We start from the raw sequence: 19,907 nt of genomic DNA, 5'->3' as shown, positions 1-19,907 counted from the left end.
CAAATGAGCCTCAATAGTAGGCTATTTCGGATTATGCCACCCCTTTCCTTGCCATTATTTGGAAATTACTACATTTCAGAATAAAATTCACAATATTATAAGAACATTTTTTTAAAACCAACAACAGTTCATTTTTAATTAAGAAAAAATAAATTTCGGATCGCAATGAACGTTGAAAAATTAATGACATAAAAGTGTTCGCAAATGTAATTGTTGTTTTGGTTAATATTATCATTTTTAGGTTATACATAGTATCTCATATATAATCTCTTTTAGATCTGGAAGCAAATGCCAAACGACAAAAAAGGGATAAGAATTCTAGCCGACAGTTCGGCAGCCCTGTTCACCTACTTGTGACATTGTGAAAATTGAATATTTTATGTACAAAAAGCCTTCAAACATACTAATGTATAATATATATATAAGCCTCAATATATATATATATATATATATATATATATATATATATATTCTCATCCATGAATATTTGTTGTGCGCCTATGATAAACTGGGTAGTCTACATTACAAAATAAGCAAATAAAAATATCATAAATTAAAAGTATTATAATATGGTTTTTATTAATTTCTATTAACCAGGAAACATCACACAAATCAATATTAAAGCATAAATGTTTTTTTTTAATAATCACCCATGAATGAAAACACCTGCAAAACAAATAGACACCAAAAACAGGAGGAACACTTGTGTCTGTCTAGGAAAAAAAGACTTTCGTGACACATAACACCCCGTCCTTCACACACCTGCAATTATAGCAATGATTAACTACTGAAAACATGGGGAAAGGCTGGAATTAACTTTCAGCGCAATCTGAAGTAGCAACTAAACAATTCTGTCATGCCCCTTAATTACTAACAAGAAGCTGCAGAGAAACATATCAAGATTTGGAGTTCAATAATTGTGCTTAGTTGAAATAAAGCAAATAATTAGTGAAGAAGGATTATGAGCAGATTTTAATTAGTATTAAAAAATAAATGAGTATGTCGAGAACAATTGATTATACAGATGAGAATAAATAGGCACATACATAAGAATTTTTTTGGTATATAAAAAGGAGGCACAGAGTTTTAAGAGCTTAAAACATCGAATTCCCGCAACTTATATTATTACTAATAATTACAGAGTGGCTAACAGTTGGAACACCAGGGACCTCAGAATGAAAATTTGCTTTTTCCCTGTTCCGATCTTATGTGCAATTATACTTGAAAACCTCGATTTCCTAAGATTGTTCCTTTTGATGTTGTAAAATTATAAACTTTTTAGGACACTACCACATTTTTGTCAGTGTTGCCGCGTTAAACCGTGAAAATAAATAAGGAAAGCTAATTCGTTCAATTTGACAACGTTTTTCGCTCGTAAAAATTTGAACACTAGCAATTTCTTGATTCCCAAAGACAATAAAAAGATAAAGATCTCCCAGTTTCATAGCTGGAGCATAGGGCACCGAATAGACGTTTCAGTAGCTAAGACTCCCAGAGAAAACTAAACCTCAGAAGGAAAACTACACGTTTTTAAGCTCATTTTTCTTGCGCTTATTCTTTCAATTTGGCACCCGCTATCACCGAGAACAACATAGCTGAATACGGAGGTCTATTTCACTAAAACCAGAATTCACAACTCTTTCTAATGTTTTAAGATATTCTGTAAGTTTCCACTTAACCAGTTCAAAAACATAGGGGTGCAGTTTTTGTTTACATATTGACTGCGATGTCTAACCCGCACCAGGAGGAGGATTTCTGAGGGAAATATTGACGATTTAATATGCAAAAACATTTTGTTTTTTTTCGGATTTCGGTCTGCCCTTAATAAAGCCCTTACCAGTGACTCATCACCTCCAACGAAATGTCAAGATTTTCATACAATTCCTCCGATTGCTCGATATAATTTCGTCTATTTTTGGTTTTTTTGAAGCATTGTTCCCGTCCTTCTGAAGCAAAATATCTGTCCAAGTGCCTTTTCTGACCTGTACAACAACCAAATGTGAACTGCAAACTACAAAATTCACAATAACGTTTCACTAAGAGGATCAACCAGAAAATATAAATGTCTGTTAATACTGATTGAACTGCAGCATTATACTTCAGGCATGTACACAAGAACTTTTTTTGAAAGGGGAGGGACAAATTTCAAAAACCCATCAAACATAGGAAAATTCTATGGGCAAAATATAAAGAATCCAGAAGATACATCGATATCACGAGAGGAAGGACACGCCACGACACACTTCTCTCTCGGGTACGTCGTTGAACCACCTACACAATTTGAACATGTTAGATGCAACAAGAGCACAATGTACCAACTACAGGCTTTTTGAGGTTTAAGACCATTTCTCGCTAAAGATAGATCTAAGGCCACTGGTCGTTTGGAATCATTCGACGCACTGGTCTTTCTTGGGAATTATCTATCTTTTGCATGGGATAATCAAGTGTACCACACAGAGACGTAAACAAGGAGAGATCACCCCATGCCCCCTTCCAATAAAATAATCCTGCGTATGTACCATATATCGCTGATAAAATAGTTTCATAGCATCATCAATTAGATGTTGTTAACGATCGTGATGTGGAAAAGCTTGCACAAGGGCCGCTTAAAGCATCGAAGCTTAGCTTAACAAAGCTCATGACTATGCCTTACAAAGAGTCGAACCTTAAGATAACCTGACTAAGTTAGATCTGTTAAATCCTTCTGTTTCAACAACCGTACGACTTTAGTCTGTAATAAAAAGCTCCCGTAGAAGAAGCAATAATCCGATATTGGGTGCCCATTGTGCTGTCAACCAAGGTCAGCGCAACCAGCCATAAAAAAACAAACTGCTGCTGAACCTTACTAGTTTCTAAATTGCAGCTTCATTAGGATAACAAGAGTTCTGTTGTAATCTATAATGACTCCATATTAATAATGCAACAGGCAAAACCACGGGATCAATACGAATGATAAATATTTGATGAAGACTAGAAATAATGATCCGAGGAAAAACGTTACTGTAATACAAATTTAAACATTGCTTCAAGCAAGAGTCAAAATGAGAAATTGACCAAAAGTGAATGAAAATTTAAGAATTGATTGCATAATAGAAGAAACTATACGAGTAATTGAATTCTAAGAACTATCTGAATTATTAATTGCTCTGATTTCCTTTTTTTGCTTTACTAGGGAGCCAATAAGTATTCATGCACATTCCAGTTTGGTACTCAAATAAATGCGGTTAAGTTTTGAAAGGCTCAGTCTACTGCCTTACCTAGGGATCTGAAAGGTCCAAAAACACAGCTCCGCATAATTCCAGTTTCGGACTTTTTAGCTTGAAAATGATCCATTTGGAGGACGTTTGGGGCTGGCCTCGCTCCTAAACGTGGAGATTTCTACTTTTTTCGATTTTTTCGCGTTCTTCCGAAATAAGTTTTTTGCATATTTTGCTCTTGACCATTCGTAACTAAAATATCGCAAATCTTTTTTCACAGATCCCGACGTAATGTATACTGTGGCTTTCATTATTATTTCATACATTCTTCAGATATTTAACTTCTTTTTAAATTTGGGCCTCCAACCCAAAATAAATTCCTACACACATGGCTACTCTTCATCTTCAACAAATAACAGTATGTATTTTTATTTCGCATTCGGGTTCAGGTTTAACAAACACTGTGTCTTTCCATCATCCTTATGCATATATACAGGGTAGTCTATGCTTATACACAGGGTAGTCTAAGCATATACACAGGGTAGGCCTATACCTCTTCTACCCATCATAGAAAAGTTATAATTTCACAAACTTGTTTTTGGCTAAAATAAAAAATGCACCTAGTTCAATCACTTCATCTAGCATGTACAAGTTCTCTGCAACGCTGAAACTTCTAAAATATTTATTTTATGACTTGGGAGGATCAGGGCCGTACGATGGGGGGGAGGGGGGTTAGGACAACCTTCTGAAATTCTATATCTTCAAAAATTTCTGGACAATTCTCATTCGTATTATCGAATAAGTTTTTTTTCTCACGTTGACCCTACCTCCGAAAAAAAAATTATGCGCAAATGCCTGACAGAGAATCATACCTCCATAAAACATGTTAAAAATAGGTAAACTAAAACATGTTAAAAAATAGGTGAATCAAACATAACGTAAAAAAGATTTCATTTTAAATCGACTTCCTCCTAAAAAATTATATGGTTCCCCTATCATAAAGATAAATGAAATTGACACTAATCAATCTTTCGAAATAATGCTACTTCTCATATTTTTGCCCAGTGAAAATATTAATTGATGGTGCTGAGTTAAAAATAAAAGGTGATATACAGTGTGTTCATCTTTGTAGATTCTGAATTCTAAACAGTTCGTTTTTCAAAGAATATTGAAAATACGAAGTTGACCTGACTTTTTCTTTGTTGTTGAGAACACAGGTTGTTGTTTTGTTGTTGAGAACACACTGAAAACATGTTGGGCCTGTATATAGTGGTCTACTATAAGCAGCACAAGTTATTTCCGCCACAAACTTTAAATTTTTGCTCAACTATCCCTTAGAAATTCCCAACAAGAAAATATTCGGGTCAGAGTAGTAACGTACTCTGTGTTGTAATGCAGAATGTACTACATGTATGCAGGAGCGGATCTAGAGCAAAATCTTGGGGGAGGCCCAATGTGACAAGGGCACCAATGAGAAAAATCTTGGGGGAGGCCCAATGTGACAAGGGCACCAATGAGCGAAATCTTGGGGGAGGCCAAATGAGATAAGGGCACCAATGAGCAAAATCTTGGGAAGGAGTTGTGACAAAGATGCCAATGATTGACCAAATTGACAAATTTATTCTAAAAAAGAGTAAAAAAGAGAAAGAAAATGATAAGAGGGCGCCAGAAAAATCTTAGGGGAGCTTCCCCCTCCTCCGGCCCCCCTTGGATCTGCCAGTGCATGTATGTATTTATTCACAATGGAATTATTGGAGTTAATTTGTTGGGGATTAAACATATTTAAAGTACTCCAAATAAAATTTAAGGTTCGTTTTTCACAACTGTATTTTACCGCTTGAAAGTGAGTAGAGTTTAAAATATGCGCATCGTCGATGCATAGATAAGCATATCATATCGGAGAGCGCAGTTACTTACAATGACACTGCTCATGGAAAGACAATTGTCCCACAATAGCTTAAGGCCGATTGACAGTGAGATTTTGCTAATGCCAAGATTTATCTAGCGCACATTTGATCAGAATTTTTTGGACAAACAGAACAATTTTTGAAAAATCTGACTATTTCAAATTATCGCTTGCTGAATCTAGCTATCAGTAAGAAAATTATTGCGAATTGGCTTTTTATTACCAAGGGCAAAAGTTACATTTAGATATTGAAACAAATAAAATTTTAAAGTCATAAGACCCAAAATAACATCAGTTATGGCAAGTAAGCAGGGGGGAGGGGAGCCTTCGGCCCCCCCGAAACTTTGTGAAATGTTTGATTTCCCCATGGTTTCATGGGATTTCTGGCAAAAGTAGGACATTTATTAAGAATCTAGATACATGTGTGAAGCCTTTTTTGGAGGATTTTACAGCATGCAATTATCCGGTCAAGTCACTGCCCAATTATTAACCCATTTTCTGTCTAACTTTTTACCCTCTTTAAAGTAATTAGCAATTGTACTGTTATTATTTTTTTTTGTAAAGAGAGTTTGCTTTCCACAGCAAAATAGAATTATCCTTGATATTATGGCGTTTATCCACCCTTTTCAGGATAAAGTACAGCTTTTAATGGATCAATTTGGAAACTATAATTTTTCATTAAAATCTACGTTTTTACAATAGAAGAACTACCCCCCCCCCCCACAGCACCCATATTGCACTGTTAAACCTTTCAATTTCCTGTTAAAATTTCCCTTTCAGTGGGATATAATAGATTAATCACTGGTTCTAAATCGCTATGAACATAACCTGAGCCTAAAACGTACTTTTGAGGCTTCAGTCTTCTTTCCCCCATCCGCTACAATACTACAGATTAAAGTTAATCTTTATTTTCCGATATACGTGCTTTTTGCATTGCTAAATAAAAACAAGTGCTACTTTATATCTGCTGTTTCGAAGGTTTTGGCCCCCCTGAAAAAAAAAATCCTGCGTACGTGCCTGCATCAGTTAGACTTCAAGTAAAACTTTTTACAGTTTAGATTATTTTTTTTCCATTCATATAATCTTATCAATTAGAAAAAAAAACATAATCCGTTTCCCACTTGAGCTAAAGCAAAAATGTAGCATCATTGTAGTTTTTCTCAGTTCTTTATAATTCCGGTGCAAATTCAAATCAAGATATCTTTGACAGAGTAACGGAAGGCCAAAGCAGGAAAACGAAAATGAGTGGAACAACATGCATCAACAGAAACAACATTTCCACTCGTCTAGCGGAGAAGCGTGACTCTGCAACACTATTTTCAATTACTTAAATCGAATACAGTCATAAAATTAGCAAGAGCTGAGTCCAAAATCTTAGAACACTTCAATCTTAAATATTTCAACGGCGGAACAGAGGGAGTTCTAACTTCAGACGTTTGCATGACAGGGGCTTAAACAGTAGTCTATATAGGAGTAATTCAAACTTATTAAATTAGGGTTTCGTCTGGCGGTTAGCTACCGGGAGAAACACCCTTCTGGTAGAAGTAATCTAATTTTTACTGTTCAACTACTTTGAATTACGAAATTCAATACTAAAGTAAATTTTCAAGGCAGGGAAGAAGAGAAAGAACAAACAATGGAAAGAAAGATCATCATCGGTTCTAGGGTTTCCAGAGACATGCTTTTAAGAAAAAAAGAAGAAAGATCAGTGACAATTTTTATGAGGTTATTTACCTAAAAACTTAACTTTACTTACAGCGCATAGAAACACAAAAATTAAGTAGATGGGCGATATTAACTCAAAGTATTGAGCAACAGTCATATAAAAATTTAGTTGTACTTCATGGGTGAAATAATGAAATATTTCAAATATTTCAAATTTCAATTTTTTTCAAATTTCAATTCATATTGAAAAAAATAAAAATATTTTTTCATATAAAAAACCTGCCCAAAGTTTTTTTTAGGAGGGATGGGGGGATTTTCCACTTAAATGAACAAACGAAATAAACTCTTGTACATTAATCCAGAAAAAGTTCTTCAGTAAGTTTTGAAAAATGGGTGATTTTCATAGGGCATAGTGGAACTTATTTAAAAAGATATGTCCAAATTCAGCACAAAACGACAATGCAGCTCTTAATAAAATAAAGAAAAAGTTTTGACATTTACCAAATATATGTTTTTGTTCGTTTGGAATAAATGGTAATAACTTATCTCGATGTATACATAAAGTAATCTAAGATTTTACGAGGAACAGAAGAAAATAAAGAGTATTATTGTTAGAGCAAGGAGTAAACCAAATTCCCCACTTTACAACATGTTTTGGCCTCTCTTGCGCCTGGGGAAAACTGTTGATTAACTACCCCTCTACCTGTCTCCCACAAAATTCCGATCAATAAATTATTCATTGTTTTCATTTGTTGATTGCACATTCTACTCCAATTTAATAAAAAAAATAATCAAAAATTACAAAATGATTATAGCTGTTAGATTATTTATTTGAAAGTTTGCGCCCCTAAAACTTCTTTGCCCGGGACAAGAGCCTCCTCAACCCCAACCCCCAACATCCTCTGCATATTGTGTGCCATCTTAGGTGATATGTACTTTTGATTCTTTCTTCATTAAAAAGAAAAAAAATGAAGACAGTTCGCTTCAGACACAATAATGTACTCCAAAAATACATTGGCCGACTATCAGAAGAAGCTTCTTGAGAGCAGAGCAGTAAAATGAAACAAAAGACAGTTTGAGTAAGCTGACCATTTTACATATGGATAGCAGACAGTCTACTAACAAATATCAGCCATACTTTTAATAACCTTTTCATCTCAAATTGCAAAGAGGCTTTGCCCCATGCCATCTCAAGTGGCTAAAAGGTCAAGTTGACAAATGGTTATCAACGGGTCAAAATTAATTTCTCAAAATATCAGTGAGTTTTTCAAGCATGATAACATAGATAATTTTCGCAATTTGTTCGGCTTAACAAATACATAAGATGACAAACGATGACCTCCTAGTTTTTAAACCATACAAAGACTTAAAAAACGTTTTGTCAAGTTAGTAAATATAGCATTTATCTTTAGGTCACATCAAATTTTGAGAAGCTCTGTTTTAATGTGTTGTCAGAGGATGATATATATATATATATATATATATATATATATATATATATATATATATATATATATATATATATATATATATATATATATATATATATATATATATTCCCACAATTTAACAAAATGAGGTTCCACTTTATGAAGTAAATTAAATAACAGTTAAGTAAATTCTTCTAGCTACTAAATTCAACAGCATAGAGGTTATATCCTAGTGAAGTTTCATCAACTTCATTCTTACCTATCAAACGTTACTATCCTGAGAAAATTTTCCTAATTTTGGAAAATAGGAGGAAAAAACCCCTAAACGTCATAGTATCTTAACGAAAATCACATCATCGCATTCAGTGTATCAGAGAACCCAACTGTAAAATTTTCAAACTCCTATTTATAAAAATAAAGGAATTTTTTTTATTTTTCCCAGGGGTGATCGTATCCACCTATTGGTCCTAGAATTCCGCAAAAGGGCTCATTCTAACTGAAATTAAAAATTCATGCCCTTATTAAGTGACCAAAAAATTGGAGGGCACCTAGGCCCCTTCCCACGCTCATTTTTTCCCTAAGTGAATGGATCAAAATTTTTAGGTATCCATTTTGTTCAGCAATAGTCTAAAAACCTAATAACTATGTCTTTGGGGGTGACTTACTCCCCCACAGCCCCGGGGGAGGGGCTGCAAGTTACAAACTTTGACCGTTGTTTACATATAGTAATGGTTATTGGGAAGTGTACAGACATTTTCAGGGGGATTTTTTTCTGGTTGGGCGTAGTGGGGTCGAGGAGAGGCGGTTAGGTGGGAGTGACTCTGTTAATAGCTAAGGAAGCATGAGTACCTACTGAGGTGATAGATTTCAGGATGGATGTCTACCCCTTAAATAGACCGAAAAAAGGAGAAAGTTAATAACCCCCAGAAAAATATTGCTCTTTTCTAGCAGAGGACCCTTTTCAAATCTCTGCCTCAACTTAAGCTTTACTCTACGGACTTAGTCCCACCCCCCCTCCTACTAAAAAATAATTCTCCGTCTGCTTATAATACAGACACATACTTTAGTGACTGAATTTACACATGAATTTACTATTCTAAGTAAAATACTAACTGAAAACAAAAAAAGAATAGCTTTAAAACAACCCCTTTCTACCCATTTTTCAAATTAGCCAAATATTGTGGTTTACCACAATGCTTATTAGCATCACAAAAGTAAAACAGTTCAAAATAGGGATGAAACCTGCTAATTGACAGTGAACAGATTTTAAAAATTTTAACTGGATATTTCGAACACATATACAGTGTTCATCATCAGCAGTAAGATTACTGCTGATGATGAACACTGTATATGTGTTCGAAATATCCAGTTAAAAAAATTTATATCTGTTCACTGTCAATTAAAAGGTTTCATCCCTATTTTGAACTGTTTTAATTTCGTCATGGGAAGGCAGTGTGATCTTCGAAGTTATCTTATTAGCATCCTTAAGGAAAGCATACCGGGAATTTCTCCGCCGAGAATGATACAAATATACAATATACAATAGCACTCTGGCCAAAATGGTAAAACAATCATTTCCAATCCTTGCATCCTTAACAAAATTTCGACAAAGCACGAGGGTATATCCCCCCTCCGAATTTTTCTAAGAGCAGCTATTGCATGACAAGTTGAAGAGTGGGTGATATACCATTAAAGAGAAATACGAAGGGAATGATTTGAAAATGGGTCACCGATACGACTTTGTCCACGAAACAGAATACAGTATTTTCAAGAAAACTTGAGCTCAATTATTTGCTAGATTTTTTTTTCATTTAGTGGCTTGTATATCAGAACAGCCACCCATAGTCCTGAGTATCGTGTATAGAAAAAGCGTAAAACTAGAGACAAATTCGCGCACCAATAGAGAGTTCCTACCTGATAAAAAGATTCAATTAAAACTTTGGATTTCCACTCGTATACCTATTGAAGTCCATGAAACGACTAACACCTGACTATGAAGAGGACAGGTAACCGCTGGAGATGAAAAGTGACGGCGGGTAAAAGCTGGCGACCTGCGGGTCCCATATAGTAACCGGGCTTACCAGGCAAACATCTCTGACAAACAAAACCGGGAGGGTGGAACCTGAGAAAACGCCTTGCTAATTGGATACCTTTTCGTTTGAACGACAGATGGATAAAAATCGGTAAACAAAGGCCTGTGGACCATTAAATTGATGAATTTAAAGTAATGTCATTTTATCACTTACAGCCCATCGACGCCCGAGTGACATTCTAATGGAAAAGAAACAGTTCCTGGTGACTTCACTGTTACGTTAGAACACGGATAATGAAGCCTATAAAATTTATAAGGGCAAAACTTTTGAAAGAAAGAAGATAAAGGCTACAGTTTTCACCAATACACCCCCCACCCCTTCGCAAACTGGCTCAGACACTCATTTCAAGAGGGAGTGAATGAACATAATAGAAAAGGGAAGGGAACGGGCTTCCTTAGTCCTTTTTTCACTAGCAATAATCCTCAGGTTCGAGACTATTTCCATAAACTTAGTCCCTTTTCTCGCCTTTCTAGATTGTTTTCCTGATAAACGAGGAAAATTTCAAATTTTCGATAAGGAAAGCGAAGATTAAAATAAACAAATTAATATATTATCGGACACCGACAGTTAGAAACAGTTTAGAGCTATTCCCCTCATCAGCTGACGCTGATGATCCTGGTCAATATCTCATTTCTAAGAAAGTTTTGCCTTTTCGACATATCCTAGGCAAGAAATTTTTGCTTTTCGGGAGCATCCTCTGCCTTCTTTGTTTATGCTTTTGTTATATTGGATAGCTTCCAAAATGCAGATACTAGATAATAAATTTTGTTTAATAAATATCTGTAAACTAAAGTTTAAACAAAAGAAAAATAAGAAATTAAGCAGTAATATACAAATTATGACAATTCAATTTTTTTAATTGTTATGACTTTTATAAATGATGATAAACTTTGAAGAAATCTTTCTGTTGTACAAAACACGCAAAAGCCAATTTATAGTCATTTGAAGCCGATCTAGGAAGGGTAACAACTCTCCAAAAGTATTACCAGTGATTGATTCTAGGATGAGAATCAGAAAGAAACTGTCCACGAAAAGTTGGATATTAAATTAGAGAGTTTAGAAAATAATAGTTCAGAAGATAGCTGGAACAATTTTAGGGAAATGGTTTGCAAAATAGCAGAAGGTGTTTAAAACACAACCAGGAATATTATTAGCAAAACGCTTAAAGATTGATAGAAGAGGGAAGCGGTTTTGCACAAGAAGTTTCTGAGGAACAGATCTCACGAGAATAAGGGAAATTTAAGGTAAGCGCAAATCGGAAAAATTAGAAAAAATGTGGTATATTTAACTTACGAACGGGTGATCAGATCTTAATGAAATTTGATATTTAGAGGGATATAGTGTCTCAGAGCTCTTATTTTAAATCCCGACCGGATCCGTTGACACTGGGGGAGTTGGAGGAGGGGGACCTAAAATCACGGAAAACGCTTAGAGTGGAGGGATCGGAATGAAATTTGGTTCTGGGTTAAGAAAAGTTTTAATAGGGGCCATGAATAAAATTACTGTGCGTCTGGAAATTACATCCAGACGGCATAATAGTAAGATATTGTCCCATTTAAATAATGTAACGATATATATTTGATACGTTAGTCATTATATCTTATATTATGTCATTATTTGTTACGTTAGTCAAGTTTTTACGATACTGGACCATGTTAAGAAAATTCGACAGAGATTTAGAGCTATTAAAAGGGAAATTTTGAAATACTAAGATCAAAAATTAGATTAAGATAGGAACAGTATGAAATTCAGCAGATAACCAGCACAGGTTAAAATAATACTATGATAAAATCCGAAAACAAAGAAACCCAATGTAACAAAATAATGCAAGATATATGAATAATAGTAAGATGTTGTTTTGGTATGTTAGGAAATTAACAGAAAGCAGTCAGCCTGGACTTGTCCCAAATAAAGATAGGAACAGGTTTCAATTAATAATATGGAAAGTATTAAATAGAAAACGACAGGAACAACTGTGATTACATAGAAAAGGCTAAACAACAAATATGCATTTTGGAAGTGAAGGGGGATTTATTTTGCGAGGCAAAACTAGAGACCACTAAAATGATAAACAAAAATGATAAGGTCCTAGTTACTGATAGAGTGGTAAGCGATTTTTTAAAATAAGGCTGCAAAATTAATGATAAATTGCAGAAGATCATCAAATCATGTTTCTAAAATAAGGAAGTCTCTGATGGTTTTAGGAAAACTTCAATCTAGAAAACTCCAGTGGCGAGTGCTGTAATTGCAGTGTCATTAACTTAATTTCTGTAGGAAGCAAATTACTTAGTATGATGATACTTATTTGACTAAAAAACGTTGTAAGTAAAATTTTAAGAGAAACATGTAAGCTTTGGGATAGGAAGAAGGCGCTTCGACCAACTTTTCACTTTTATATTAAAAATCAAGATTTGTCTGAATCATCTGATCCATCTATACGTCAGTTTTATGAAACAAGAACAGGCATTTGATTCAGCTGATAGAAAAGCCCCAATGAAGGTCCTATGCTTGCATGGCCAGAATACCGATCAAGTAAATTATAATGATTACTGGCATGTAAAGAATAGTAATGCTTGGGTTAATGCAAAAATTTGGTTTAATAGTTGATCCTTTGTGGAATCAGGAGTATATACTACTGTGGGTATATTACCCACAGTATATATACTGTGGGTATATACTACGTTTATATGAATCAATCTATAAAAAAAAATTATAAAAGAATTTCTTCAAAGAAAACTCCAAGAGCTACAATAGACTTAAGACAATTGGAAAAATAGTCAATAGTACTTAAACTGTAAAATGAGCACAAACCAACATCAATAAGGAAGCAAAACCCAAAAGGAACAGAGATTACAATAAATAATTAAATAATCAAATTAAACTTAAAACAAATACAAAATACTAACAGGGCTGGGGGCTAGCGACCCATTTGCCTTTTAAAGACTAGAAAGCTTCACTGAGCACAATTCTTCTTTTAAGCAACCACTTTTTATTTGTCACAAAAAAAAAGAAATCAGCATCATATTAAGCAAGATTTCCGAAACTAATTATTGAAATGCATATTGTAATTCTATATATATATATATATATGTATATATATATATATATATATATATATATATATATATATATATATATATATATATATATATATATATATATATATATATATATATATATATATATATATATATATATATATGTGTGTGCGTGTGTACATGCTTCTGTGTATGTCAGCAGTTCTGTATCTGCATTATTTAACGTTAAAAAAAGAGACATAATTTAGTTGCATTGTGTTTTCAATAAAGTTCAAACAACATTTAGGTCTTTACAAAGCACAGGGTGTTAACCCTACTCCTGTTTGCGGTAGTATATATTCGTTTTAATCTTAACTTAATTATTTACTGTAATTTCTGTTCATGTTCGACAAAAACTTTGCAACAAATTTCGATTACAGTTTTACTATAGAACTTTGTATGGCTGGGTAAGTAGAGTATTATTCAAGCAAATCCACTGAAGCAACATGAGTATAGGCAAATCATAATCCGCCACCCCCTCAACATGCTCAGAAAGTGCCAACTTAATTCACTTAGGCGTTCCTGACATATGGCAGATAAACTCTTTTGACAACCCTGAATACACATACATAGCGTCTTTTAATTTAGTTCAGCGCCCCTTATAATACCCTTCGAAGATCCTAAGATATTGTAGGTACGGTCTTTTAACAATCTAGATGCACATAGTGTCTTTTGATTCAGCTCAATATCCCCCAAAAAGCCCTGAAAGTTTCAACTTAATACCCTGAGATACTGCAGATATGCCCCTTTGACAACCAGGATGCACATATTTTCTTTCAATTTAATTCAAAATTCACCTCAACATTCACTGGAAGTTTCAACTTAATAAACATAGCCATTCAATAGATATCACAGATGCGCCCTTTGACAACCATGGATGCACGCACTAATTTTTGATTTAGTTAAACATTTTCAACGACATGCCTTGATAGTTCTAAAATAATAAACTTAGCTGTTCCGGGGACATTGTAGAGACGCCCTTTAGACAATCTGGATACATATTGTTTTTGATTTAGTTTTACATGTCCCTGAACTTTCCCCGAAAGTTTCAACTTAATATCCTATTTTGTTACTGATATATTGCACATACGGACCATTTTGAAGACCTGGATTCACTTAAACTGTTTTGATTTAGTTCAACAGTTTAGTAGTAGTAGTAGTTATATGGAGTAGCAGAACCAGTAGAAGCAGCAGCAGCCACAGTCTAAGTCACAGAAGTAGTAGTTTCAATCACAAGTAGTTGCAGTTACGAATTGCACTCACAGTCACAGGTAGTCATCGTCACCAGTAGTCACAGTCACAAATAGACACAGACCCAGTCACAGCTCCGGAATGTCACTTTTTCATGTAGTCGCAGTCGCAAGAAGTTGTCGAAGTCGAAAGTAGTCGCACTCGCAGTTACAAGTAGTTGTGGTGGCTAGTTGTCGCAGTCACAATTACAACAAGACACAAGTTGTCACAGTTGCTGTCACACGTAGTCACATTTGTAAGTAGTTAAAGTCGCAAGTAATCACAGTTGCAACGGAGTCGCTATTCTTAGAAGTTATATATATATATATATATATATATATATATATATATATATATATATATATATATATATATATATATATATATATATATATATATATATATATATGAAATGTCATTTACCTGATTTATTCCTTGCCAAAAACCTAACAAAACAAACCAATAATGGCATTACTAGAAAGAGAACAAGTTGTTTACATCAAATCCCCCCCCACAACACAAAAAAAACAATAACAACATATTGATAATATGAATAATGGCGGAAAATACGAAAGGGACATTAAAATCCGTAGAGTTCTGAGGCCATTATCCCAAACCAACCCCTCCTATGTATGTGACTGGCGAGTACACATCGGTTCAAAGTTTCGGTTACCTAGTCCCCTTAAATTCGCAAGAAAGGATTTAAAGGATGCAGGAAATTTTTGGCAGGGGCTAAAAAAGGAAGCCCTCTTTATACAGAAAGGAATTGAAAACACACAGGAAAATATCTTAGTTCGTAACTCAAATCTAGGGGAGCACCCTATATCAGAAATCACGGACATTAGGTGGCGCGGATCAAGCGTAGCGTAAGTGTGACAACCTTAGAGGAAGCTCCACCAAGCGTGGTACAAACTCTGCCAAGCGTGGGGAAAAAGTTTAAACTTCTATACCACGGAGGCAGATACAGTAAAAAAAAAAAGTAAAAAGAAACCGAGAGTTATATAAACGAGCCGAACCGATGCCTTCTTTTGTGAAAAATACAAAAAGAAACAAAATTAAACCATTTTTTAAAATTAATTATAATTTAGGTAAGGACTTTCTATTGTGTCTACCTCGCTTTGCAGCAGTTTTAGGATAGGTTAATGGAATTTTGTTAGTGCATTCAGTGACCTTGAGAATCTGGAAAGATTTTAGTATTTTACTAGCAGTAATTTAGCATTAATTCCCACCTATCCAAAAAGAAGAAACCGATGGAATAGAAAAAGATTCGCAAACTAGTGAAGTCGTGATCAGCGTTGCCAACGCTTTGAAGTTTTCCGACAGTACCAGTTTTCCGACATAAATTGTACCACAAAAGATCAATTTGTACCATCTGAACAGCATATTAAAAGTTTGCGGTAATCAGACGAAAATCAAAATACACCAGAAAATGTTCAGATCTACCGCACTGTACCAGAACCACTAAGGTATACCATGAACGGCACAACTGTACCGCGTTGACAACGCTAGTCATGATATAATAGCTAATGAAAGATTTTCACAACTGTGTTTAGAGAATGTCCAATCGTATTAGGTTTAGACACTACCATTGAAAAAGATCCTGGCAGGACGGCAATAGCCGTCCTGGCTGAGTGGTTGGCGCGCTGGCGTGGGAATTCTGTGTCTAAGGGGCACGGGTTCAATCCCAGTTGTGACCAGTTATTTAGTTTGGGACGGGGGTCAGTGGCGTGACTCTGTAAGCTCAGCCAGAGTCGACCCAGCTCTAAATGGGTATCTCGAGAAATCTGGGGAAGGTAAGCAGGTAGGGTGTGTGAAAGCACAGGATGGTTGGCCCCCGACCCCCATTGCACTTCCTGGCTGAAGGGCAATGAAACAGAGATCAGCACCGCCGGTTTGGACCTAAAGGGTCCAGTGCTGTCTTACTTACTTTACTTACATTGAAAAAGATAGAAAAAACCATTTTCCAGCCCTATTGACCAAAATAATATCATCCACATAAGCAAGATAAGAAACGTTTACTATATTAAAAATTCAAGTAAATGGAACAGTAGAATGGACAAGTAAATGTATACATGAAAGATAGAGTATGAACATCTAGGAACAAAAATTACCAAAATATTTTGGGAGCAATAGCTTGGGAATGCTTAACTTTCAAGGCCATTGCAGGGATCCAAGGTACATAAATTTATCTCGGATTGCTTTTAATTAGCTCCAATAAGGTAATTAGTCAGAATTCACTGGGCCTGCTGGCAGCCCAAACCAGCCGAAAACCAAATTTGATTTTCACAAAATAAATGGAAGAAGTTCTGAAAGGAGAATATACTAAAAAATTGTACTTATATTGCAGGAGACCCTGATAGGCGTATAAAAACTTTCAGGAACAACTGAAGCACATTAACACGTTTAAACACCAGTTGTAAATGTTGAAGAAGGGCTGGACAGTCAACATTTAGGTGCTTGGTGCTTATACCATCAAAACTAATAGAATTATACTTGAGCTTCCTTATAGCTATTTCTACCGAAGATAAATGAATTGGGAAGATTTGTTGCTGATGTAAAGATAAAGGAAGCATAGAATCAAGAGGCTTCACAAATCTAGCATCAACTGGACGATTTGCAAGATTACGAATTGGGCCGTACTATTTCTACTATGCAGAAGCTGATCAAGCTGCTCGATGAAAAAATTTAATAAACTTTATCGAAATTTACCATTCATTCATTCAAAATTAATTGTCGAGAACTTACAAAATTTTGATTTTGCAGATAGTAAATACATTTTTATATTCTAATTGTGTTGCGAGAGCAACACTTTGGTTTTGTCGCGGTTTTTCTTTTCTTTTATTTTGTTCCTAGCACCCCGATTTCAGCTTATTCCTAGAAAGTGATAAGGGTCTAACCTCTGCGGTTTTTACAGAAAGTGTGGACCTTAGGCCGGATTGATGAATATGACATTGCATTTTGGAAAGCTTCGTAGAACTCTTGCCTGGGGCCAAAAAGGATGGTTTCTTACTTGTCCTTGAGGCAGAGTCTGTAGTGTGAAGTGACTTGGAGTTTTATAGCCTATGTCAGAAAGAACTATCTGAAGTTATGCAGTCAAGCTCTCGTTTCATCAAACCACGTTTCTGCTTTCGAGTGGAAAGCTCCGTTCTAGCAGGCAAGCAAGCAGGCACCAGTTTCAAATTGAAGATAGATTAGAATCTATAAGCGTTAAATATATGCGACAGTTACCCGGCCCACATCCAATATATCTTCTTTAAGTGATAAATAGAAAAATTTACAGAAAGAAAAAAAGTGGGGACCGAAAGGGCTACCGTCTATTGTTTCTACCCATTTCTGTTCGTGATTTCAGCTGAGTTTATCATTCGGTTTTTCGCACTTGGGATTGCAGTAGAGAAATGGTATCAGATGGGCCTTTAAAAGTTCTCTCATTGCTAAAGAAATTAGAGTTTATCCTATGCTCCTTTCTAAGTGATGACATTAGAAACTTGGCCTATGGCAAAAAAGTCAACTTTTGAACTAAGACACATATATTCTTTTTCGACGACAGTCAATAGCTCTTGATGAGTTGATCAAACCGTATGCCATCCTTTTTTTGGTAGAAAAATTCCTTCACGAGATATACCAGTTTGAAAGTTTAAAGGGATTGACAACTTCAGTAGTACGTTACACACTGAAACCAAAAATAGACCGATACACAAATGGTATCAGATGTGCCTCTTAAACTTTTAAAGTTCTCTCATTGCTAAAGAAATTAGAGTTTATCCTTTGCTTCTTTCTAAGTGATGACCTTAGAAACTTGGCCTACAGCAAAAATGTCAACTTTTGAACAAAGACAGATAGATTTTTTTTTCGCCGGCAGTCGATAGCACTTAATGAGCTGATCAAAGTATATCTCGTCCAATTTTTGGTAGAAAAATTCCTTCATGAGATATACCAGTTTGAAAGTTTAAAGGGGTTGACAACTGAAAGCAAAAACAGGCCGATACCAACTGTGAGACATGTAGGGGAGTTTTAAGCAACAGTCGGCTGTTAGCTCATAATCATCTTCGGCAATGAGGGGTTCGCAACTTTTGCTAGTTGGTGTACCTATTATTTTTTTCGGCGTATTTGATGGTGAGACGAATTTGGTTTCAGTGGTAAGACATGTAGGGGACTTGTAAGAAATAATCGGCTGTTAGGCTACAATCATCTGCAGCGATGAGGGGTTTGAAACTTTTGCGAGTTAGTGTACCTATTATTTGTTTCGGTGTATTTGATGATGAGATGAATTTGGTTCCAGTGGTAAGACATGTAGGGGACTTGTAAGAAATAATCGACTGTTAGGCTACAATCATCTTCAGCGATGAGGGGTTTGAAACTTTTGCGAGTTGGTGTACCTAGTATTTATTTTAAGATCCTTATAGATTAACAACTTCAGCATTTAATCAAAGCGAGGAAACAAGACCAAAGTGTTGCTTTCGCAACACTTTACTCGGCGAATCTGAACAGAGGTTGCCGCAACACCTCACGTCGTCCCTGCAATGTAGATCTAGTTTAGTTTTATGTTTTTATTCAGGCCATCTGCATGAAAACTATTTACACATTCAAAATTCGGCTTTATTTCTCACTGACGGTATGCCTGGATTCAATGACCACGGCCCATTACATTTAACACATTTTTCGAGAAGGACCACCCTCTGAGCTTCCTTTAAGAATGATATAACATCGAAACATGATTTTTTTAAAGAAACTTTACCGTTGGCATATCCTTTTCAAAATGAAGTAGCTAAAAATATTTTTTTTTATCATGGATAAAAAAGGCGTAAGAGTAGGAATTTAGAGACTATAGTGATGACAGTGGTCAGGTACGGTTCTGAAGCATAGGCACTTAGAAATACAGAGGAAGATTTGCTAAATGTTTCCCAGATAAATTGCCTACTGATTGTTTGGGGTACCCAAATACCCAATTGACTGACCGTATTTCAAACAGTAGGCCTAGGTTGTACGAAAAGTGTTTTTCTATCCCATTTTCTAAGGCTATAATGAGAGAAAGGTTGACATGGCTAGGGTATGTTCTGCGTAGAGTGGTCAAGTATGGTACTGAAGCATTGGCGCTTCGAATTACAGAGGAAGATTTGCTAGATGTTTTCCAGAGAAATTGCCTACTGATTGTTTTGGATACCCGAATACCGAAGGACTGACCGTATGTCAAACAGGTGGCTGTACGAAAAGTGTGGTTCAATCCCGTTTTCTAGGGCTATAACAAGAGAAAGGTTGGCATGGCTAGGGCACGTTCTACGGATGAAATATGATAGATTACCAAAGATTGT

The 19,907-nt window shown here is 35.3% G+C and overlaps 1 protein-coding gene across 3 annotated transcripts in view; it reads right to left on the bottom strand.

Moving 5' to 3' along the window:
• The window catches only part of LOC136039413 (uncharacterized), a 104,256-nt gene that overhangs the window by 52,442 nt on the left and 31,907 nt on the right, over window positions 1-19,907 (bottom strand). The window contains exon 1 of one of the 3 annotated variants that reach the window (XM_065723139.1): window positions 10,113-10,259. The exons of the other annotated variants lie outside the window; for them this stretch is intronic. The gene's annotated coding sequence lies outside the window, so the exon portion shown is untranslated. Of the gene's footprint in view, window positions 1-10,112; window positions 10,260-19,907 lie in introns of those variants that run through there. 3 annotated transcript variants of the gene reach the window in all.

The sequence above is a fragment of the Artemia franciscana genome, chromosome 19 (assembly GCF_032884065.1).
Source record: "Artemia franciscana chromosome 19, ASM3288406v1, whole genome shotgun sequence".
Lineage (NCBI taxonomy): Eukaryota > Metazoa > Arthropoda > Branchiopoda > Anostraca > Artemiidae > Artemia > Artemia franciscana.
The sequence above is the reverse complement of the archived record's forward strand: the minus strand, read 5'-3'. Positions and strand labels throughout refer to the sequence as shown.